We start from the raw sequence: 25,641 nt of genomic DNA on the forward strand, positions 1-25,641 counted from the left end.
AGAAGCAATTTCATCAAACGGACATGGCACCAGCATATCAATATGTTAACAAAAATTCTCAGATCTGATTACTTTGCACTTAAAAATCTCTCATTATGTTGAAATGCGTAAGGAATTTCTATATATTTTCACTAAACAGTGTTTTAAGCCATGTGGCAGTGTAGTAAAAATAAAAATAAAGTATGTATTCTACGGAATATTGCAGTCAGAATATTGTGCTGAGTTGATAACGGAATATCTTGCAGCAATGCCTTCAGGGACATAAAGAATCTTACAACTCTTTGTCAGTACACTCACTTCCTAGTGACATATGCAGTTCATTACAAGAGTGAACCAAGGGTAAACTGTAGAATTCACTACCGCAATACTAGAAGTAAAACTTTCCATAAAGACTGTGAATCCCAATCTAAGAGTTCAGAATGGGGTTTATTGTTCTGGTAGAAAAATCCACAATAGGTTACTGGTAGAAACCTGACATGTGACTCAGAATCTACAGACATTCAGAAACAAAGTAAAACATAACTCCTACAATTTATTAGAATATACTGAGTTCCAAATGCATCTAAAGAATGTCCAGATATTTTCTATAACTTCCCACAACTGGTATGTTATATAATCGAGTTACATTACTTGCCTTTATGAAATCCTGGTTAAGAGGAATCTTTGATACTAGTTTTCAGCTTTGACCAGTGATGTAGGAAACATGTGACAAATGTCGGAAACATATGAACTATAATGTGACATCAGCGATGATTTTTGTCAAGTGGGCTAAGTTAGATATTTGTCTGTCATCACAGACAGGTTTTTCGATTTCACATTTGTTGGTTACTTCGACTATCAACCAAAGTGTGACAATATGCACCAAAAGGTGATGTAACAGCAGCTATTAACATTATGTCACTGGTCAAAGCTAATGACTAGTATCTAATATTTATCTTGTGTGATGTCCTTAGGTTGGTTAGGATTAAGTAGTTCTAAGTTCTTGGGGACTGGTGACCTTAGATGTTAAGTCCCATAGTGCTCAGAGCCATTTGAACCATCTTGATACAAAATCTTTCTTCATAGCAGCATATACAGGGCATTTAAAAAAGTGTCACATATTTCTATGAGAGGTACTAGTGGTAAAACTAGAAGAAAAGATCCTATAACGATATCTCCAGAAATCAATATTACATTATTGCACAATCTGTTGTCCTCCCATTCTTACCTGTCTGTGACATAAAGTATAGGCATAAAGTCTTTACCACCCATTTGACACGTCATTTAGCCCTTCTTCACAGTGAATCACACACTTTTTCAGATATATCTGGATCCATTCAAATTGCATCACATGCATTGTTCACATACACCAGTAATGTCTGCACATTGTTCATGGGTTGTGCATAACTAATACCTGTAAGTGTCGCTATAGTCAGAAATCCAATTGACTTAGGTCTGGTGGATGGGGAGCCCATGCTACTGGACCACTTCGACCAATCTGTCACCCATGAAACATTACGGTGAGATGTTGTCATATGATTCATAGCAAATGGTGTGGTTCCCCATCGTGCATATACCACAGTCAGTGTCTTCTTACCATAGTGACGTTCTCCAATAGCACTGGTAATTCATTACACAGAAATATGTGATACACAGCACGTGTAAATTCGTTTGGTCAAGTATATGTCCCACTAAGTCTGGCAGCGATAATTCCTGTCCATACACTAATAATAAAGCAATCCTGATGCCTCACCTTCATGATTACTCCAGGATTTGTATCTGCCCACACATACATGTTGTAGTAATTTACTATGCCATCTCTTATGAATCCTGACTTATCTGCAAGTACTACACATTACTCATCACACATAAAATGGTCCATATCACAACAGGTATTGGTTTCTGGACATGTAATTATCGGGTCTTTTTCTAGTTTTAATCAATATTTCGTCTACAAATATGACATTTTTAAACACCATGTGTTATTTCACTCAATGCTTGTTTGAACTTTGAAGTCGAAAATTCTAAATCCTTAGAACTTCTTCCTTTTGTGAGCAATCATTGTTAGCCGCTCATGAGTTGAAATTGCTCGTCTAATTCAAATATTTTTACCATATTATATAAGGAGTTACTATAGGCAATAGATATTTATGTCTCCATGTCCATCCTTGAACTATTTCGCCAGTAGTCTGTTCACCCTGGAACTATTGAAGACTATGTTCATTTAATGAACCACTGTCTTGACTATTTATATCATTCTTCATATTTAGTATTCTTTGTTTACATTTTCTTTTCTGCAACACAAGTTTGAACACAGACGTAACAGTATTTTCTCCAATGCGAGTACCTGAAGTGAAAAACTATGAGAGACCGTAGTCCCCTACTGCTGAAACTTGTTTGTAGACAGTCAAATGGTGGCCACCAGTAGACTGAAAATGTGTTAGTTTCGTGTTCCATCGGTCATTTTGCATGATAGATGCTATTGATGTGGAATGAGTCATTTTACATTCACACGCAAATTAATTTGTACATATGGTTACATTCTAAACATTTCTAACTTTTCTTCCTAACAGGAAAAAGATATACAGATGTTGTGAGTTAGTAAGTCCTACCGACCATCTTTTACACATTGGAGTAATAGAAATTCTTCTACAGAATGGAAGGAGTTGTCAAGGAGAAATTTTCTCAGTTTGTTTTCCAATCTTACTTTGCTGTCTGCCAGACATTCTATATCAATGGGTAAGAGATAAAAAATTTTTGTTGCAGTATTGTGCACCCCTTTTGTGCTAGAGAGAACCTTAATGTAGAGTAATGAATGGCACTTTTCCTTCTGGTATTGTAATTGTGTACATCATTGTTGAGCTTTAGTTGATTATTACAACAACCTTCATGAGGGAGTAAATATACTGTGAAACGGTAGTCAGATTGCCCGGCTCATTTAACAGATGTGTACAAGATGATTGTGGTGAGCATCACATATTATTCTTACAGCATGTTTTTGGGCAATTCATCTATTTATATATTTATTTATTCCATGTGATCTGATGGTACACAGTCTGTTGCAGATGTCGGAAAATATCATTTAACATTGTTAACATATATTAACATAGGCCTATAGTATCCTAATGTATTATATTGCTCAATGTTTTCAATTTAACACTAACAGCAAGATTACTGTGCTAAGGATTCATTTACAGGGTAAAAAGAGTGACACAACAAATATGACTTCATGGATTTGCTAAATGTTATGTTGTCTTAGATGGACTCAATACTAGTGGGAAGATTGTTGAACAGTTGGAGGCCCATGTGGAAAGCTCCCTTTTTACACAGTTGAGTGTTTGTACGTATAACATGCAGGTTTGCGTTTTTCCTGGTGTTGTGTTCATGTATTTTATTATTTTTTACGACTCTGGGGTCAGTTGGCACAATGTGGTTTCTGAAAAATTTTAGAGTCTCAAGAATGTAGAGGCAAGGCAGTGTAAGGATTTCCAACTTTCTGAAGATGGGTTTGCAGGAGTCTCTGGGTTTGCTCCCTGTAATAATCCTCATTGCTCTCTTCTGGATTCTGAATGTGCTCAGAGCAGTTGGAGAATTTCCCCAGAATAGTACACCATATTTTAGGTGGGCTTGTATGTAAGTGTAGTACACACTGGTTAATGTTTTCAGGCTAGCACATGTTTTCAGTACACTCAATGCATAACAGCCAGTACAAATCCTGGCATTTGCCTTTCCTGTATGTGTATTCCATTTCAGGTTATCTTGAACTCACAGACCCAGGAGATGGCTGAGAGGAATTTGTATTTTGTGTTGTGTGAAAGTTCATGGAAGCTGTCTTTTTGGTGTTGATAGTTAATCTGTAGATTTTAGCCCAGTTGCTGACTTGTTCAGTGGCCAAGTTCACAGCTTTTTGCACAGCCTTTGTATTCTCCCCTTTGAGGAGTACAGTTGTGTCATCAGCAAATATTATTGTTTTGTGTGCATCAACATTCAGGCTCAAGTCATTAATATACAGGAGGAAAAGTAGGGGTTCCAATACTGAGCCCTGTGGAACACCTTGCTTTACAGTTTTATTACTTGATAGTATTTTAGTTATTGAGTTGCTTTGTCTATTAGTATGTTTTATGCTGACTCTCTGCATCCGATTGGTTAGGAATGTAGCAATCTAGTTGTTTGCAATTCCTCTGATACCATAGTGTTCTAATTTTTCCAGTAATATTTTGTGGTCAACAGTGTCAAAACCCTTTGACAGATCCAGAAATATGCCTGTTATGGGTTGTATTGTGTCTAACAGTTCTAATAGCGTATTTATGCAATCATATACTGCAGTTTGAGTAGATTTGTTGCTTCTGAACCCATGTTGAGCTAAACTTAGTAAATCTTTTTTTTTTTCAATGAAGTCCATAATTTTTTGTACATTCGTTTTTCAAAAACTTTAGAAAATCTGGATGAGATTTTCTTTCCCAAAACATTATTGTATATGAAATCACTGAAAGAAAATATGGAAAATATGTCAGCTTACTGATTTGCGTCTCCCCAAGGTTTGCAAATAATTCTAAGATTAGATTAGATTAGTACTTATTCCATAGATCATTAATACAACACTTCGTAATGATTTGGAACGTGACAGGTTAATAAAAGGTGTCTATACAAGATATTACATTACACAAAATATTACATGACACTTAATATTTTTAATTTTTGTGGGGGGGGGGGGGTGTGGCTGAACTAAGTTGCTTTAGGAGCTTCAAAAATGTACTTTTTGCAATTTTGATTCTCATCAATACGGACACCTAAGAACTTTGAAGTGTCCATCCTATTTATTATTTCCTCGCCATGTGTTACACTTCTCACTGTTGTAGTACCCTAGATGTGCAGAACTAGGTATGCTATGTCTTTTTAAAATTGAGGGTGAAATCATTCGCAGAAAACCAGTCATTGAGACTTTAAAAACTATTTTTAACATTTATTCTGCTACTATATTTATGCTTGAATTGATTACAATCTGTAAAAAGGACTAACTTTGCTTGTTATAAATTAGACAGAAGATCGTTTACATATAAGAGAAGCAATAGTGAACCTGATATTGAGCCTTGCAAAATCCCATATGCGATTCCTCACCAGTCAGAATTATGCCCCTCAATATTCCGAGTGAGGTGGTGCACTGGACTCACATTTAAAGGGATGGCAGTCCAATCCCATGTCTGGACATCCTGATTTAGGTTTTACATGATTTCCCTAAATCACTTCATGCAGATGCAAGGATGGTTCCTTTGAAAGGACAAGACCAATTTCCTTCCCCATCCTTCTCTAATGTGTTTGGTCTCCTCGCCCAAACCAACAATTATTAGTAGAATTACTAAGTAGAGTTTTCTGCATTCTCTTGGTTAGGTATGAAATTATCTACTGGTTGACTATGTCATCAATTTATCTTGGAGAATATTATTATTTACACACTTAAATGTATTAAATAGCTCTCAGAAAATACCAATTGTCGCTATTTAAATTTTTAATACTTGCAAAATCTGGTGAGTGAACATATAAATCGCATTCTCAGTAGAGCAACCCTTCTGAAAGCTGAATTGTGATTTCCTGAGGATATTATTGTTGCTTAGGTGAGATACTATTCTAGAATAAATCATCTCCTCAAAAATTTTGGAAAATAATGTCAGTAGTGAAACAGGTCAGTAGTTATTGACATCTGTCTTATCACCTACCCTTAAGTGTTTAACAACACTATATTTCAGTTTCTCTGGAAAAATGTCTTAAGTTAGTGATATATTATATATTTCAGATAAGACTGGTGTTATTACATGGAAACAAACGTTTAGCATTCTATTGGAAACACCATCAAAATCAGATGAGCTTTTCTTTTTGAGAGAATGTATAATTTTTCTTAGTTTCAGAAGGAGAAATAGATGATACACTTATATAATTGAATTTTATGAGAGTTACATTTTCGACATGCTGCTGTGATTTTTCTCTTGAACTATTTGCCTCTGTGCTTTCTGCCATATTGTCGGAGAAGAAGCTGAGTAGCACTCTGGTGTACTGTTTTGATATTAAACAGTTGCATGGAGGGTTGTGAGTTCAAAACTCATCAGGACTGTACAATTTTAATTTCTATATTCGTCTTTGAGTGCATCCTAGAAGTATCCACAAATGTCAAGAATCATTGTACTGGAATGTTCTGTAGCTGTGTTCTGGCCGGAGTCAGTTTGCTGCGTGCTCTTATATGTGTAAGTGCTGAAAAACCTTCCTTAAGTGAAGTTAGTGATGGTCATTCATCTAATTATACCTTCTTCTACGTGACATTATTCATGAGATGATTATGAAATATATTTGCTACCCATGAGTCATCATTTATAACCCTTTCATTCAGTTCAATAATGAAGTTAGCCTTTTCCATGTCTGATTGTCCTGTCTCTTGTTTCACTATGTTCCAGATAGTCTTAAGTCTGTTATCAGAATTACTGATTTCTGATATTATGTGCATGTTCCTTGATTTTTTAAAAATAATCGTTCTTAGTAATTTTGTCCAGTTTTTGGTAGTGTGCACCTTCTACATGATCCCCAATTGTTCTTGCAAAAGTTACATTTCCCTTTTCCTATCACTAGGTACTTTAATCCCCCTAGTGATCAATAATTTTTTACATGACTGTTTAGTGTTCTTTCTGATGAGCTTAAGTGGAAAGCTATTTTCAAATAATGATATGAATTTATCATGGAATAGATTAAATTTTACTTTGCCATTTGATTCATTATAAATATCATTCCAGGTCATTTCCTGTAAACTATTCTTACACGCATTTGTCCTGGAATCAATAATTATTATAACTGATTTTTACTGATGCACTATGTTATTTCTCCTACTAGCTATTTATCATGATCAGAGAGAGTATTTGTTATTTGGTAAAAAGCTATTTTCTTACTTTGAGCTACACCAATGATAGCACTATGAATTAGGGTGTAGTGTCTTCATCCACCCACGTTGAAAAGTTAATAACTGAGATCGAATTGTAGGAACCAAATAAGGAAATTTGTGGGAAGTCCCTATGGGACCAAACAGCTGAGGTCATCGGTCGCTAGGCTTACACACTACTTAATCTATCTTAAATTAACCTATGCTAAGGACAACACACACACCCATGCCCGAGGGATGACGCAAACCTCCGATGGGGAGAAGCCGTGCAAACTGTGGGAAGACGTGTGAGATCTTGAGGCTACCCCGTGCGGCAACCAAATAAGGTTTCCAGATCGCCTTTCCTACCTGAATCCTTCAGAAAATCGACATTGAAGTCACCACATACAATTAACTGCTTGCTGCTATCTCACAGTACAATAAAGAATCCAGATTCAAATGGTTCAAAATATTCCCCGTTGGGATCTAGATACAGTTATCATTTAAAAAGAACTATTTTTCAATATTAATTCGGAAGTAGTCACTTCTATGTGCTGATCAATACAAAAAATACTTGTCTCGTTATTTCTTAACTTGTGTCCTGTCTTAATATATGTAATAACTCCTATTTTCCCATATTAATTCTGCATGAGTACGCTGCTATAGTTTAATCTTTTATTTATATCTTATCTAACCCTGTGGTGCTCTGAGAGGCAAAGTATGTCCATCTTTTCAGAGCTCGCTAAATTCTCTGAACAGACAAGAAGCTCCTCTACCTTATTAATCAGAGGGAGGAGACGAAAAACTAAAGGGGGGACCAAAGGAGGGAGAGGACTCATAAGGGAGGGAGGGGCAGGGCAGATGCGAGAGGCAATGGGAAAAGGCAGAGGAGGGAAATGCAAAAGGACTCAGGGGAGAGAAGGGGGCAGAGAGAGGGTAGATGGGGAAAAATAGGATGGAAGGGGGGGAGAGGAAGCCCAAGTAAAGGATGGAGGAAAGGAGGGGGGCGAGGGCCAGAGTTGATAGGAGGGATAAATGGAGGGGGAGAGGGCATCATCCGGGAGGGAGATAGATGGAAGCCACCTTGGGAAAGGAGATGAAGGGTGTAGAGATGGAGGCTAGGGGGACACAACAGTGAAGACGTGGCAGGGGGCGGGGATGCGAGAGGAGAGGAGCAACCAGGGGGATCAAGGCGGCGGGAGGTGTAGAGTATGCGCATATGTTCGAGGAATAGGAGCAGATGGGGGAAAGGAATGAGGTCATAGAGGATCCGCATGGGGGACGGGAGGCGTATACGGAAGGCGAGGCGGAGTGCATGACGCTCAAGGATCTGCAGGGACTTATAGTATTTGGGGGGGGGGGGGGCGATATCCAGGCGGGACTGGCATACCAGAGGATGGGACGGATTAAGGATTTGTAGGTGTGGACGATGGTAGAGGGGTGCAACCCCGATGTCCGGCCAGAGAGGATTTTGAGGAGTCGGAGGCGGTTGTGGGCTTTGGATTGGATAGAGCGGAGATGAGGGATCCAGGTGAGGTGACGGTCAATGGTGAGGCCAAGGTAGGTGAGGGTGGGGATGAGGCGGACAGGACGGGCGCAGATGGTAAGGGAGAAAGCCAGGAGCCGGAAGGAGCGAGTGATACGACCTACGATGATTGCATGGGTCTTGGAAAGATTGAATTTCAGGAGCCACTGGTTACACCATGCGGCAAAAAGGTCAAGGTGATCCTGGAGAAGGCATTGGGACCGTTGGAGGGTAGGAGCGAGGGCGAGGAATGTGGTGTCATCATCATATTGCAAGAGGTGTACTGGAGGGGGGAATATCGTATCCTGTGAAAGCACGACTTAAATGGTTGTGCGATCGATGTGTAACGCTTTTTGCCAGATGTTAACAATTTTTTGAATGGCTTCGTCATGCTTTCAGTTGCCATTCTCTTTATTTCATGTACGAATGCACAGTTTCGGTCTTAGGCCATTTTCAATTGTTTTGTGGATGATTATTTTGTACTATATTATGCCATGTACGTCCTTGCTCCTATAAGTGCTATTTTAGGAGCACGTTACTTTAGAGTATTTCGAAAGTCACGTGCTCCTAAAATAGCAAAAAAAACTTTCTAATTTATTTTATGACCATTACATGCAGTCACGCCAAAACTGTACAATCGTATATGAAATCAAGAGAATGGCAGCTGAAGACATCACGAAATCATTCAAAAAATTCATCACAACTGCAGACACTATCGCATTGAGAACTAAACATAACAATTTTGGTTTGTCTGTTGTAGAATCTTTGGTAACAGCTTTTTCACGTGTGTGTTTGAATATGTGCGGAACTTTTGAAAATTGTTTTAATACATTTTACCTCTCTGGATTACAATTTGAATGGTAAGATTGTATGACACGCAGTAAAGTTCATTTTTGATCTAGAGTCCCTGTTACCGTATGTTACCTTGGTTTGCTAATGATGGTTTGTAGTTTCTATTTTTTTTTTTGGTCAAGTCATAGTATTTATGCAAATAATGACAGCTGTTCTACAAATGCGGTGTTTTGAAATCTATTTTTCTCCCTCACTAATTATGCACATCTGATTCGTTTAAACAGACTGTGACCCCATTGTAATCATGGACTTAATCAATCTTGGCCTTTTCAGGAATTTGGAGCAGTATAAATGCGAAAATACGGTGTGAAATGAAAATACTTCAGATCTGTTGCAGTAAAACAAAAATTATGTTGAAATAACTGTATGCTCTGCAATTGTGCCTTCTCTTACTCGGAAACCCGCAATCAATAAAAATTAAATTCAAATAACTGTTGTTATGTCTTTGTTTAAATTTCAACGGAATTACAGATTAAATTTTGTACGTGGACGCTTGCAGCTGATTTTCACCATATTCTGGCCGCGAATCCAGTGTTATACAGAAATGTATAGTAGAACCGTATTTGTGTTATGTGCCAGATGATTTATTTCCCCACACAAACTATCAGAATTTCAGTATAGTATGATCGTGCACCGCCCCCAACCCCATCTTGGACGTTCTGACAAACAGAACGTTTTAAAAAGTTTTGATTTGGCGCTGTACCAGTCTTTCACATTAGAAGAAAAACTGAGCTTGTGTCTGCTGTGTGAATGACTCTGATAAAGTCACACATACAGCTATGGCTCCAAATCAGGATTTTCGAAGTATTGTCAATGATGGTACCTCAGGATCTTTGTAGACACTTTTCAGTTTTCAGAAACCTGTGAATTCTTCTATCGGGTGTTGAATTACAGTGGCCCAAGAATTATGAATTGTAATTGAAATCAAATGTCACAATATGACGACTGTCATCAGATGGTGTATTGAAATTATCATCATCATCATCCTCTGGGTCAAGCTCAGTTCCAGATAGCTCGCTACTTAAGGTGGTAGTTTGTTCTATCAATTACAGATTGATGGAACTGTATAATTGATCTGATAGCCTAAAAAATGTTACTAATCATTTATTCCATAGTGATGGGTGTGACATTTGGAAGATTTTAATGACTTGTATATTTTCCTCTAGTAATTTTTTAAAGTTTTGTTAATGTATTACCTATTACCTGATAATGCTTACACTCTTCATTTAGTCAGTTATTTTCTCTTTAGAATTTACAAATAAAGACAAAAAAAGAGTTAATTTTTGTGATGGGTATGACCTTGTTCCTGTTTTTTCAGAAAATTGTGAAACTATTAACCAAACTGCAGGAATTTATATTTTTTGAAGTTGGATAAGAAATCAGTACAACAGAAAATACACAAAGTTTTTAAAAATGTAGATATTTTTAATTTATGAAACATATTGTATTGCTGTGACAGGTATGACTTTTAACTGTGATGGATGTGACTCCATCCAACTATGTGAACTTATTGTTGAGAAACAAGCTTTTAATAATGAGGCTTGTAACTGATACTACCTTAGTTCTTCCATCAGAAACATGTCATCAAAAATGGTGTACATCAGGCATTATGTTTATTGCTTATGGAAGTGATAATACATTGTTTTATACCATTGTTTTGGAATAACTGTTTGAATTGAGTCTGGCCCTTGTTGTTCACTAGAACTGGAGGAGAAACTTATGTATGGATAACAACAGAGATATTTTCTGTTGAAATGTCTGTTTTTTCTTTCTCTGGCCAAATCCAGAAACTACCACTGCAATGAATGTAATTCAGTTGTACTTTACATCTTTCTGCATTGCAATAATACCAGTTATCTTGGCATAATAGAGAATTTTCCTGTTTGTTTGAACTTCGCTGCATTTTGGGTTTTCCATTTCCAGAGCGACTTGTATGAAATCATGCAGCGTAATGTTCTGGATGGAGATATTTCCCTTAGGATATGTTAGTAACATATCTTGAGTTTGAGGTACAGATTTATCAAGCACTCTAATAGATTCCAATGCAGACTTTACCATTCTTCCCACGAAAAGGTGATTTCCATCCTGCACTTCAAAATGATACTTTTACTGTACAGTGGGTTTTGGTCAACTGTCCTCCCACCTGTCTTCCAACACTGATATGTGTATAGCTGTTTTCTCTATTGGGACATACAGTAATTGAATCTCAGATTCACATTATGAAACAATTGTGGAAGTCAAGTAAAGAATTGATTATGGATTTCCTTGCATCTACTTGGAAAAATGCCTTACACTTTTATAGTGCCACCTATACTATCCACTGTCCCTTTGTGTTGGGATGTGGCAGAAAAATTCCACTCTCCTGCCACACCAAGATCCGCCGCACCCGTGAAACGCAGATTCAGTAGTGTATATCTGTTTTTGAACTGCGCAGGTCGTCCATAAGAAAAAACAAGTACTTTTTCCAATTGAGGAAACTGTTTTCAGTTTAGAAAGAACAGCTTTCAGAAAAACCCAAAAATCCGCCTCATCCTGGGAGAATTTCTCACTTATAACTAAAATTGGCCACTTTGTACTTTAAGCCAACCATAGCTAGTGAGGACTGTTGATTGTAAATGACTCCAATGTGCGCTAGATATCTGGTTCTCATAAAGAGCTTCTTAGTTCTCAACGAAGTCAATTTGCAGCACACATTCATTTTCCTCAGACACATTTTTTAATTCTCAAAATATTCAGATTGGTCACTTTTAACATAACAGTGGATTTTCATATAAGCAAGGTTACTGTCTGTTTCGTTTATGGTATCTAATAAACAGCCATCAAGCTCTACAAGCCTAGGAAATCCTTCCACCTCATCCCATTGTTTCAGAGTCAAAAGACTGTCAAAATGCAGTCCGTCATGTAATAAATTCTCAACAGAAGTCCCTTCCCCTCGAGGAACAGCTCCACCTCCTCAGCCAGAGAAGAAATCCTCTTCTCTGGTTCCTGATAAGGACAGGGCTCCCTCTCAGAATACATCTCCCCCCGGAGTTCCCAAGATAGGAAGCCTGCTACCTTGGGTTGGACTAGGGAGCCATGCTCCAAGGCCCCCAAAGTCACTCGCTCTCTGTCCAATCCAAACATCACTGCCACCTATCCCCTTACTGATAAAACCTCCCCACTCCCTCTGAGGGAGAAGAAGAAGAAGAAGAAGAAGAAGAAGAAAAAGAAGCACCACCACAAGTCCCAGGACAGGACTTCCATGGAATCCCGGAGCACTTCGCCCCTCCTTCTCACTCCAAATCAGCCCCAGTTATTATGGATGTCACCCGGTCCTCGTGGGTGAGACCACTGACCTGGTGACATGACATCCCTTTGGTTTCTTTATGTCTACCTGAATTGCAATGGATATTACTATCACCTCCCGGAAACACAACTTAATTCCTCTTATTCTGCATTCTGTCTTGTTCTTTAAGAAACACAGATATGTGGTGACTACTCTCAAATGTTTCATGGTTATTGGACATTGCCAGAACTTTGCCGGCCCTGAGGTAGCATCCGGAGGGATCTGCAATTTGGTTCGCACCAACGTCATTAGTCATTGGATCCCCCTTCGTACCAACCTGGAAGCAGTAGCGGTACGAGTGCGAACGACCCCAGCAATCACTATTTGCAGTGTCTGCCATCCTCCAGGTAGGCCACTTCCTTATGTTGAATGACCTACCTTAATACAGAAACTCCTGCCCCCATATTTCCTCCTTGGGGACTTTAATGCAAACAACCCCCTGTGGGTGAGTGCCACGTTGATGGGTAGGGGTTTTCTAATTGACCAACTTATTACAGCCTTTGATTTGTGTCTCCTCAATGATGGTTCCCCTACCCACTTCAGTGTTACACATGGCACCTTTTCTGCTATCGGTCTTGTCCCATGCTCTCATGGCTTCACTACATTGCTCACCCCGTGATGATCTTTGTGACAGTGATCACTTTCTGGTGATTCTGTTGTTCCCCTGCTGCCGCCAGGCAGCCAGACCCACACACTGGGCATTCCGCAGAGCCAGTTGGCCATTATGTAAAGGGTGTACATAAATTCTGGGAACACTTTCAATTATTTATTGCACAAGAACCAAACATTGTACAGATATCATACATATGTCATTTTGGAGAGAAATCCTGAAAGTTGTCTTTTTTTTTTTTTCATGTATACCGCCACAGCTTAGTTTCATAATTTGTCTATAGTCAGCACTGCTAGCAAACATGACGAGTTCAGGTGCAGAGCAAACTGTCTGTGTGTTGGAGTTCAACAAACACAAGTATGCTACAGCTGTTCAATGAATGTTTAGAACCAAGTACAGTAAGAAGCCACCAACAAGGAAGGCCATTTACAACTGGCACAACAAATCTGTTACGACGGGTTGCTATGGTCATAGGTTCGAATCCTGCCTCGGGCATGGATGTGTTTGGTGTCCTTAGGTTAGTTAGGTTTAAGTAGTTCTAAGGTCTAGGGGACTGATGACCTCAGGTGTTAAGTCCCATAGTGCTCAGAGCCATTTGAATGATGGGTCGCTTGTGCCCGGCAAAGAGGAGGAGACATCCCAGTGTGAGTGAAGTTAATGTGGAGTGCTTACAAGAGACATTCATAAGGAGTCCAAAGAAAACTGTGCACCGTGCATCCTGTGAACTCGAAATGGCTCCAATGACAGTGTGCAAAGTCCTGTGGCAGAAGCTGTCTATGAAACCATTCAAATTGGAGCTAGTGCAGAAGCTCAATGACGACGACATAGACAAGCGTTTTGAGTTTTGTTCACAGTTGCAACAAATGAATGAGAATGGGGATGGCATTGTTGATCACTTAATTTTTAGTGATGAAACTACTTTTCACACTAATAGGAAAGTGAACAGGCATAATTGTTGAGTCCACAGTAATGCATTGAATTTGAGCATGAGTCCCCTAAGGTAAATGTTTTTTGTGCCTTGCCATGTTGAAAACTGTATGGGCCATTCTTCTTCGCCTAGAGCACTGTCATTGTATATTCCTACTTGGACATGTTGCAGCAATGCCTGATGCCTCAAATGCAATCGGACTCTCAGTTCATCTTTCAGCAGGATGGGGCTCCACCCCATTTTCATCGTGTAGTTCGTGGGTACCTGAACACGGAGCTGCTGCATCGATGGATCAGCCGTGCTACAGAAGGGGACAGCTGTTTCATGAAATGGCCTCCCGCATCACCCGATCTCACACTGTGTGACTTTTTTCTGTAGGGACATATTAAAGGTCTGGTGTATGTACCGCCTCTACCACATGATGTAGCAGAGCTCCAGGAGATAATATAGGAAGCGACTGCCACAGTCAACGATGCCATGTTGGACGGGTATGGCAAGAATTCGATTACTGTATTGACGTCTGCCTGGTCACTCATGGTTCGCATATTGAATGTTTGTAAAAAAAAAACTTTCAGAGTTTCTCTTCAAAATGCAATATGTATAACATCTGTAAAATGTGTAGTTCTTGTGCAATAAATAATTGAAAGTGTTCCCAGACTTTGTCTACACCCTGTATATCTGCTGTGCACTTCAACACGTCTCTCTCAGGTTGCATTGCTGCAGTCGTGCAAGACATCTCTGACACTATTCTTTATGCCGCTGGCTATCCCCTGGTTGCCCTTGTCGACTGGTGATGTGGTTGGTGAAGGACTTAGCACTCTCTATCCACGACCACCGACAGGTGCTGCAGCGATTTAAATGACGCCCTTCACAGACCAGCCTTATCACTTTTCTGTGCCTCCGTGCTAAAGCTCACTACCTTATTAAGTAGAGTAAAAAGGAATGCTGAGAGCATTGTGTTTCCTCCCTGGGGACGTATGCATCTTCATTGCATGTTTGATCCAAGTTCCATAGCCATCTGGGCCGCCAGCAAAAATCAACTGTCCTATAGGGTGCTCTGTGTACTGATCCATTGGCCCTTGCAGAATATCTTGTGACACACTTTGTGACATCATCAGCATCATCATGCTATCCTGCTGCCTTACACTGGCAGAAACAGTGAGTTGAATAAATTCATCTCTGTTTCAATCCCCAACAAGCTGAAGCCTATAGTGAACTCTTCACTCTATGGGAATTCTTGCAGGCTCTTAACTCTTCACATGACACAGACCCAGGACCAGATTCCATCCACAACCAGATCATCCAACACTTGGAAGTTATCCAGGGCCAACATCTACTCGGGGTCTTCAACAGTATTTGGCTCATGGATGACTTCTCCTCACAATGGTGAGATAGCACCATCCTTAAGCCCGGGAAGAACACAACACCTCTCTACAGCTCCCGCCCGATTAACCTGACCAGCGTACTTTGTAAATTGCTCAAGAGGATGGTTCACTTCTGATAATGTTGGCTACTCAAATCTCGAGGCCTTTTGTCCCCATATCAGTGTAGTTTCCGGGAAGGACGAGCTACAGTTGATCATTTAATCAGTTTGGAAACAGCAATCCGACAGGTTTTTACTAACTGCCAACACCTTGTTGCAGTCTTGTTTGACCTACCTAAGGCTTACAACATGGCTTGGCATCATTACATCTTAGTTACCCTCCATGACGGGCTTTTGTGGCCCCCTTCCGGTTTTTATGCCAGTGGCTCTTCCGGGTTGGAGTGGGCACGTTACTCAGTGCCCCTCAGATCCAGGAGAACAGTATCCCACAGGGTTCTCTGTTAAGTGTCACATGCTTCCTCCTGCCATCAATGGACTTGTAAACTCTGTTGCACCTCTGGTTACCCCAGAGTTGTATGTCAACAATTTTTGCATCTGATGCAGCCCATCTCAGAAGCATCTATGGAATGCCAGCTCCAAGGCACCGCCTGACAGGCCTCTGCATGGGCCCTTTCCCATGGCTTCCAGTTTTCTCCCTCCAAAATGTGGGTTATGCATTTTTCCTGTCAGCTCATAGTACACCCTGATCCAGAACTTTATTTATGTAACCAGCACCTAGGTATTGTAGCACAGTCCCATTTCTTGGGCCTGCTTTTTGATAAAAACTGATACGGCTGCTCCATATTCACCACCTGAAGACTATCTGCATGCAGAAGCTTAATGCTGTCAGCCTCCTGGCCCACACATCTTGGGATACAGACTGTACTACTCTTCTCCATATGTACCCCACTTTGGTTTTGTCTAGACTAAATTATGGTTGTAAGGATTATGGCTCAGTGGCTCCTTCCAGTCTGGAACTACTCGACCCTGCGTCTGGCTATCGGTGCCTTTCACAGTGGTCCTGTCGACTGTCTCCTACAAATATGATGGAGACAACTCCTGGTTTCTTAGGCAATTGCCATTCAACAATTCCCGTACCATCCCATGTATTCTGTCCTCTTTGCAGACGAGAGATGTCTTCCTCCTGATACCCGCCCTTGGTTGGAATTGCCGGTTGGAATGCCTCTCACTTTCCTATATTAGAATCTCACTGGAAAGTGCCTCATGTATTTCCTCCTGCACCATTCCCCCCCCCCTCCCTCCTTCCCCCCCCCTCCACCCACCTTTGCTTAGTACCTTGATGACCGTGGATTAGGACTGACCTATTCCAGGGTCCTACAGTCTCTGGTATTCCAGTGTCTTGTACCTTCCATCTGTGAAGAGTTCCATGGTGCTACCTTCTTCTACACTCATGGTTCTAAAATGATAGAAGGCTGGATGGATTTTTATGTCACCTACTGGCATGGTACACCATTTACTGTGGGGATAATGTTCACAGTAGAGCTGCTAACCATTAACAGGACCCTCCATTTTGTTACTCAGGCCTCACGCCACAGTGTTTTAATATGTAGTGACTCAATGAGCAGCCTTCAGGCTATAGACTGATGCCACCCTCTGGTCTGCTATCCATAACCTCCTCTCTGCCCTTGGCTGTGCCACCTGCGTAGTTGTCTTTCTCTGGGTCCCAAATCATGTGGGTATCTTAGGGAATGAACTGGCTAACTGCTTGGCTAGAGAGGCAGATATTTACCCCCATTCCCTTTCATGATTACAGGTGCAGATATGCGGATACATATCGGATCTCATTTTTGCTCAAAAGTGGAATGACATCTGGTGTGCTGCTACTGGTATCAGTAGTAAACTCCACACAATCAAGGAGACTACTGCAGTTTGGCACTCTTCTGTCCACTCCTCTCTGAAGGAGCCTGCTGTCTATGCATTCATCCTACTGAGCTCACCAATCATTTTCTTTTGCATAACTAGTGGCCCCCCCTCCCCCACCATAATGTGGTTGAGGAGCCAGGCTGATGGTATCCCATGTATTGGGGGAATGTCCCTTCTTTTTTGGCCTTTTGTACTAAGTATAGCCTTCCAGATTCCTTAAGTTTAATATTAACAGATGATTCACAGGTAGTTGAAATGGTCCTCAGTTTCCTTCGTGAAATTGGTTTTTATTTTCAGATATATGGTTTTGCTTTACTCCTGGAACAGGGGCAGGGTGGTTATGGTTGGGGCCTCTCTTCGTGTTTTCTGGGGCTTGGAAGCATGAGCAACTCCCCTGCAAAGACTGTTCTTTTATCCCTCTGTTTTTCCAGCTTGTAGATTTGGCCTACCCATTTATGCCTTCTACTGCGTGTTTTTATCTTCCTCACTTTATAGTTTGACCCCTCTCACTGGATCCACCCATTTTTAGCAGACACCTCTAGGTTACGCATGTAATTTTTGAATCACGAGATTGATGACCTCGCTGTTTAGTCCCATAAATCCCCTCAATCAATCAGTCAACCTATCTGCAGTGACTACGATCACCCTCTCCATGTGGAGAGTCCTTGCACCCCACCACCCATGTGCGTGAACTGTTCCAGCCAACATTCTGCTCACTTGCTGGATTCCCCCCAGGGGGCCCATCACTCTTCAGCAGTTCGTGCTTGGCTACCTTGGGGCCCCAGCCTTTGCAGCACTGTTTCTCTTCCATGCTGCATGTCTATCCTCTTGCTATTCCTTTTCCCCTCCCTTGGGGAACATGTCTAGGGCATTATTGGGAATGTTCTGCATTCTGTTGCTGACCTGTGAAGAGCCTCAACTTTCTTTTTGCCTCCTTTTTCCTTTCTTTGTTTCCATTCTCCTCTTTCCTCCTCTTCGGCATTTGAGGATCCTCTTTTTTTTTTCTTCTTCTTCTTCCTCCCTGTGCGCTCCTGAAGGCCGGCCCATGCGTTTGACGCATAAAAGGTAACTGGTTAACGCGTAATTCCCAGCCCCGGGTCGACAGGTAGGGTTCGTACATACCCCCTGGTACAGGCCAGACCGAGGGAGGGGTGATTGCCTGAGCTGTAACCTTCCCAGATTGCCCATTGGTCCCTCCGTCAGGTGTTCGGGAGGTGTGACCTGAGGTGTGAACAATCACGTAAGGCGGGTGCACCCCCTTGTGTAGGGGTCCCCAGTTGGAAGGAGCGCACCATCAGAGATGCTGGTAATCATGGGGGATTTCCTTGCAATGAGTCACTCATCCTCTCCATCAATGTTGACTTAAACGTAATGCGACTACTGATTCGAAGACTCTTCCCACTTCACCGCGGTTCCTTGTGGTATCACGTACTGCAGTCAGTCAGTCCTTTGCCACGGTCAATCTGTTTATTATTCAGAAAGGTGTTGATGCAGTTGCTGACCCTGTGAAATCCTGCTCTCGTTTATGGAATGGCACCTTGCTTTTGGAGATGGATTCTGATGCTCAAGCTCAACAACTACTTGCTGCCCTGCTTCTCCACGCCTACCCTGTTCGTGTCGAGGCACATGGAACTTTGAATTATTCCCGTGGTGTAATTTACACCAGGCTGCTTGACGATCTAACCGAGGCTGAAATATAGTCTTACCTCTCTGATTAGGGTGTCATAGCCTTCATCATGTAATGAAAAATATAGTTGCCCACTCGCACTCTTTCCCTCACCTTTGATAGGGTGGTGCTGTCATCCAAGATTAAAGCAGGCTACGAAATCATCACAGTCCAGCCATACATTCCGAATCTGATCCCCCTTTTACCAGCGTCATCTGTTTAATCACACTAGAATGTCTTGTCGACACGCAGCCAAATGCTTAATCTGTGGCAGGGATGCACACGAGGGCGAATGTCCACCTCCTCCTCCCCGTTGTATCAACTGCAATGGTGGCCACCCTGCCTCCTCTCAGGATTGTTCTGTGTATCTAGATGAGCGGGCTGTTCAAGAGATTTGAGTAAAGGAAAAAGTGCCTTACCCAGTAGCTCGCAAGTTACTGGCTAGTCACAAACCCTGTGTTCTCCCGTGTGCCACTTAAAGTCCAGTTATTGTTACCCCTTGCTCCATGAAGGATATGGCTACACAGACACGAGACCTCAGATTTGGCTCTGTGGTTGTGAAGTGACCCAGAGTCAAGGTAGCATCGCCATCTCCCCATCCCGCTGTGCAACAAACTGTCAAACTCTCACCTACAGGGGCGAAGCTACCCACTACACAACCGGCAGGCTGGAAAGGCCAGAAGGAGTACTCCCGAGAAGACTTCCTCCGTCCCTCCAGCCAAACCCCACCCAAGTCTTCCTCTACCTGGAAGGGCTCAAAGAGGTCCACTAAAGACAAAACGGTCTTCCCCCTCACCAACTCGAAGATCCTGCTCGACGGTGTCGCCACGTGATCGCTTAGCCCAGCCAGCCTCTGCCTCGCCGGTGCGCCCCACCAACTGTTTTTTGGCGTTGAACTCCACAGACTGCCTGCACAAGCACACCTATGCTTGTGTGGACCCTATGCAGCAGGATCCTCCTGCTTCTGTGCCCTGTAGTAGCGACTCTCCACTGGCTGTCCCTCAGTGGACACTGAGTTGACACCCCTACGTATCTTCCTCCTCATGAGTGTCCTCTAATGGAACATTTGCAGTCTTTGGTCCCACAAAGAGGATTTGTGGGTGCTTCTCGCATCACAGCATCCCCATATACTTTGCCTTCAGGAAACAAAATTGCACTCTCAAGACCACTTTGAGCTTCCACATTGCTTACCAATTGGGTTTGACCTTCCATCTGAGGTTGGTATCCCATCTCATGGGGTTGTCATGCTGCTTATACGGGATGACCTTCATAGTCAACCCAACTCCCTGACTACTCGTCTTCAAGCTATTGCCATTCACCTTTTCCTTCCCCACCTGACTTCCTCCCTCTGTACTATTTATGTACCTCCGTCCTTCGATGTCACCAGGACCGACTTCCTTCAGCTTATTGGCCAGCTACCTCCACCGTTTTTGCTACTCGGTGACTTTAATGTGCACCATTCCTTTTGGCGTTCTCCCAGGACCTGTCAAGAGGTGCCCTCTTTGCTGACATTCTTAACCAACTCCACCTCTTCTGCCTTAACACTGGTGCACCTACTATCCTTTCTGACTCCTCACACACCTAATCCCATTTGGACTTATCCTTTTGCACTGCCCAGCTTGCCCATCGTCTTGTGTGGTGTGTTCTTTCTGACGCCTACTCGAGCGACCATTTCCCGTGTGCTCTCCGTCTGCTGACCCCTACCCCATCCACATGCATGCTCAATTGACAGCTTACTCAGGCTGACTGGCAGCTTTACTGCTCCCTGGCGACCTTCGAGAACAAGATTTCCTCAGTTTTGATGACCAGGTGGACTATCTCACAAATGTTATCTTTACTGTTACAGAACGATCCATTCCTCTCTCTTCCTCTTTACCACATCGTTTACCAGTCCCCTGGTGGACTGATACGTGCCGCAACGCAATTCGTGCATGGAGACGTGCTCTCCGCGTTTTTAACCACCACCCTACACTGGAAAACTGCATTCATTATAAACAGATGCGTGCAAAGTGTCGTCAAGTTCTTCGGGATAGCAAAAGAGCTAGTTGGGTTTCGTTCTCTAGTTCTTTTAACAGTTCCACACCTTCCTCTGTTGTGTGGGCCAATCTCCGACAGCTGTCTGGAACCAAGATCCATAACCCCATTTTCGGACTGACAGTAGGTACTATCTCCAACCCCTTGAGCTGCCATTTTGCAGCAGTTTCGAGCGCTTCCCACTATCACCCTGCCCTTATCCTTAGGAAACGAGTGGAGGAGGCTCGGGTGATACCCTTCTCTTCTCTGAATCGTGAATGCTACAATGCTGCCTTCACTATGAGGGAGCTAGATCATGATCTCAGTTCATCCTGGTCCTCTGCCCCAGGGCCAGGCGCTATCCATATTCAGATGTTGCAGCACCTCTCTTGCGGGCAAGCACTTTCTGCTTAACACGTACAACCGCATCTGGGCTGAGGGCACATTTCCTGGATGCTGGCGTGAAGCCACAGTCATACCCATACCTAAGCCCGATAAGGACAAAAACTTTCCTTCTAGCTACCACCCCATCTCACTTACCAGCTGTGTTTGCTAGGTGATGGAACATATTATTCATTCCTGACTGGTGTGGTGGCTCGAATCTCACCATTTACTCATAAATGCACAGCGTGGATTTCGAGTGCAGCGTTCTGCACTTGACCATCTCATTGCTTTTTCCACCCATGTGACAAATGGTTTTCTGCGGCAATCCCAGACTGTGGTCATGTTTTTCGATTTGGAGGAGGCCTAAGACACCTGCTGGAGAACTGGTATCCTCCGTACTCTTTACACATGGGGCTTCCGTGGGGGCCTGCCCTGTTTTCTTCGGGCGTTTTTACAAGACTGAATTTTCAACGTGTGTGTGGGTTCTGCTTTGTCAGACACCTTTATTCAGGAAAATGGTGTGCCTCAGGGTTCTGTTCTGAGCGTCATCCTCTTTGCTATCGCCATTAACCCTATCATGGCCTCTCTCCTGCCGGGTGTCTCCGGCTCCCTTTTCATCTATGATTTTGCCATCTATTGCAGTTCTCCATGGACCTGTCTCACTGAGCAGTGTCTTCAGCGCTGTCTTGATCATCTTCACTCCTGGAGCATCGCCAATGGCTTTTGCTTTTCAACTGACAAAACCGTCTGTATGAATTTCTGGCAGCGCAGATGGTTTCTCCCACCATCTCTACATCTTGGGCCTGTTGCCCTTCCGTTCATTGCCACTACGAAATTCCTGGGGCTCATGCTGGATAGGAAACTCTGTTGGTCCTCCCATGTCTCTTACCTGGTAGCCTGCTGTACACAGTCCCTCAATGTCCTAAGTGTCTTCAATGGTACTTCTTGGAGTGCTGATCGAAACCCCCCCTCCATTTGTACAGGTCCCTTGTCCGTTCGAAAATCGACCACGGGTGCTTTGTTTATGCATCTGCACGCCCATCCGTTTTACGACGTCTCAACACTATCAATCATCGTGGCATCCGTTTGGTGATGGGCACCTTTTACACCAGCCCAGTTGAGAGTCTGTATGCTGACGCTGCAGATCTACCACTGTACTACTGCCATGACTTTCTCCTCAGCAGGTATGCATGCTGTTTGTCTGCCATGCGTGACCACCGTTCCTATGCTGCCTCCTTTGCTGATTCCTTCGATCGTCAGTATGGGGCTCGTCCCTCTTCCCTGTTACCTCCTGGAGTCTGCTTTCGTCACTTTCTATGGCAGCTTAACTTCACGCTGCCTGCAACTTTCCCCGTGGGTGTGAACACTTCACCACCTTGGCTTCATGAAGTGGCCCATGTTAACATTGGCCTTCATTCGCTTCCTAAGGACACTACTCCAGCCTTAGTCTATTGCCTTCAATTTCACGACCTTCGCATGGAATTTAACGATAGTACCTTTTTATACACTGATGGCTCTTGGACTGACCGTGGGGTTGGGTGTGCATGCGTCATTGGCACCCGTGTCTTTCGATATCGGCTTCCGGCCCACTCCTCAGTATTTACAGCCGAGCTTTTCACCTTGTTTCAGGCCGTGGAGTACATCCGGTGACACAACCTTCCCAATTGTGTCCTCTGCTCAGACTCACTCGGTGGCCTCCACAGTCTCTGTGCACTGTACACTTCTCATCCCTTAGTGCAGTGCGTACAGGAAAACTGTCACATGCTCACTCTTGGTGGAGCCAATGTCATGTTTCTGTGGGTCCCTGGTCATGTAGGTCTGCCAGGAAACAAAGCTGCTGACGCTGTGGCCAAGGCTGCAGTCCGTTTACCTCAGCCCGCGAGTACCTCTCTTCCCTTCGATTATCTCTGCATTGCCATCTGTCAGGAGGTGGTGTCCCTTCGGCATCGCCAATGGTCTTCCCTTCACGGGAATAAGCTTCGTCATCCTAAGCCTCTCCCGGTGCCTTGGACAGCCTCCTCTCAGCCCTCCCACCGAGAGGAGATTGTTTTAACTCAGCTGCATATTGGGCATTGCCTCTTTAGCCATCGTCATTTGCTCAGTGCCGCTGCCCTACCACTTTGTACGCATTGCGCCCAAATTTCAACTGTCCGCCACTACCCGCTGGAGTGCCCTTTTTTTACTAATTTACGTTTCATCTTGGGTTTGCCATCAGATTTATCAGCTGTTTTAGCAAATGAAGCACGGGCTGTCACCAGCATTTTACTTTTTATCCGCCGAAGCAATATGGTAAAGGCCATTTAATTTTGTGTTTTGGATTTCCATTTTTCTATGGTGTTTCTTTTTAGTCTGTTTTTCATGTGCCTTGTTTAGATGTCTCCTATTCTTTCCAATGGGACTGACATATAGTCATTTCCTTTGTCTCTGTGTTTGCGTTCTATAGTTTTGACTTGGGCGCGTATGACCTCAGTTGTTTTTTGCGCTCTAAAACAAAACAAACAAACTCACTGGATTGCCCAATGTATATAAAGGAAAAGAATATTCAGGAATTAAAAAGTCTTGACCGTCTGTCGTACTCTGAGGCCCGACAGAAATTTGACATGCTCCACCCGGTGACTTTAATGATTACTTTTGCTTCTTTTGCATACTTACCCCCCACCCACACCCCCCTCCTCCTTTCTCCTTACCTCCATCCTGTCCCACTGAGCGAGGTGGCACAGTGATTAGCACACTGGACTCGCGTTCGGGAGGACGGCGGTTCAATCGCTTCAGGCAAATGCCAGGATGGTTCCTTTAATAGGGCACGGTCAACTTGCTTCCCTAATCTGATGAGACTGATGACCTATTAGTTTGGTCTCCTCCCCCAAATCAACCCCAACCCCTCCATCATGTCTCCCTTCCCTTTCCTCTTCCCTGGCAATTCCCATTCCCTCCATTTATGGACCCACTCCTACTCGGCCGGAGAAGGAACCCTCTTCTCTAGCACTCACCAGAGATGCAGCACACTCTACTAGTCCCCTCCCTGATGTCTCCAGGACAAGAAGCCTGTTACTTGAATTCAAATGTGGGACCCACACTCTGTAGCCTCAAGGCCACTCATTCTCCTTCGGACCCTGATATTGCTGCGATTTGCTCTCTTCGTGATCACACCTCCTCTCATCCCCCATAGGGGAAGAAGTAGATGATGTGTAAATCTTGAGACAATTCTCCCCCTTCCGTGCCCCCCTCCCAACATCCCAGGGGTTTTCACCCCCTGTCTCTCAATCAGGGTCCGATCTTACATTCATGGATGTCTCTCCAACCTTACTGGTGATGGATACTAACTTGGTACAATGATCGATTCTCCCCCATTTGATGTCCATCCAGCCTCTTGTACTATTCTTCTCCAATGGAACTATAATGGTTAGTATCATCGCACTCCAGAATTTCAGTCTGTTCTTTCTCTCTACTCTGTAGCTTGTGTTGTATTGCAGGGATCTCATTTTGAGGATACTCATTCGCTGACTCTTCCTGGTTTCCCACGCTCTACCAGGACTGGGTTGGCCCTTTGTGGGCCTCTGATGGTGTTCATACATTTACCTGCAAGTGCATTGTTAGTTTGTGGTTTCCTCTTCATACTGCAGTGGAAGCGGTGGCCATTGAGATGCGTTTAGATTCCGTGGTAACAATATGCAATCTTCATCTGCCTCCAGACCTGCTTCCTAAGCTCCTTGCTCATCTTGCCCTTCTTCGACAGCTCCCTCCCCTCTTCCTTCTCCTAGGGGATTTTAATACCCATAACCCTCTGTAGCGTGGTTCTGTGACCACTGACTGGGTCAGGATTGTTGAAGATCTGCTGGCAGGGCTAGCTCTCTGCCTACCAATGTTGGAGCCCCATACACTTTAATGTGGCACACAGTGCTTTGTTGGCCATTGAGCTTTCCATCTGTAGCCCTGGATTGCTCCCCTCCAATGGGATGTTGATGATGATTTGTGTGACAGTGATAATTTTCTGATTGTCTTATCTTTTCTCCAGCATCACGTACCTGGTCACCCTCCCAGGGGCCCTGTTCTGTATCTTTTGGCCGCTCTGCTGATCGGATCAGTAGGAGAGCACACCAAGTGGCCTTGTTTTCGAAGAAGAGTCCCCACATTATTCTGTAAGCATTTCAAAGGTGATGCCTCATGGTTCTAGTGAACCGAGATGCTGTTGTTAGTTCAGAAAGTGCCAACCA

The 25,641-nt window shown here is 43.1% G+C and overlaps 1 protein-coding gene across 7 annotated transcripts in view; it reads left to right on the top strand.

Annotated features, from left to right (window-relative positions):
• The first annotated feature begins 9,080 nt into the window (after positions 1-9,080).
• Positions 9,081-25,641, top strand: part of LOC126184779 (coiled-coil domain-containing protein 77-like) — a 215,301-nt gene continuing 198,740 nt past the window's right edge. Inside the window, exon 1 of one of the 7 annotated variants that reach the window (XM_049927340.1) lies at positions 9,081-9,262. The gene's annotated coding sequence lies outside the window, so the exon portion shown is untranslated. The remainder of the gene's footprint in view (positions 9,263-25,641) is intronic. The other 6 variants (XM_049927338.1, XM_049927337.1, XM_049927343.1 and 3 more) reach the window with 6 other exon arrangements.

Source organism: Schistocerca cancellata, chromosome 4 (genome assembly GCF_023864275.1).
Source record: "Schistocerca cancellata isolate TAMUIC-IGC-003103 chromosome 4, iqSchCanc2.1, whole genome shotgun sequence".
Lineage (NCBI taxonomy): Eukaryota > Metazoa > Arthropoda > Insecta > Orthoptera > Acrididae > Schistocerca > Schistocerca cancellata.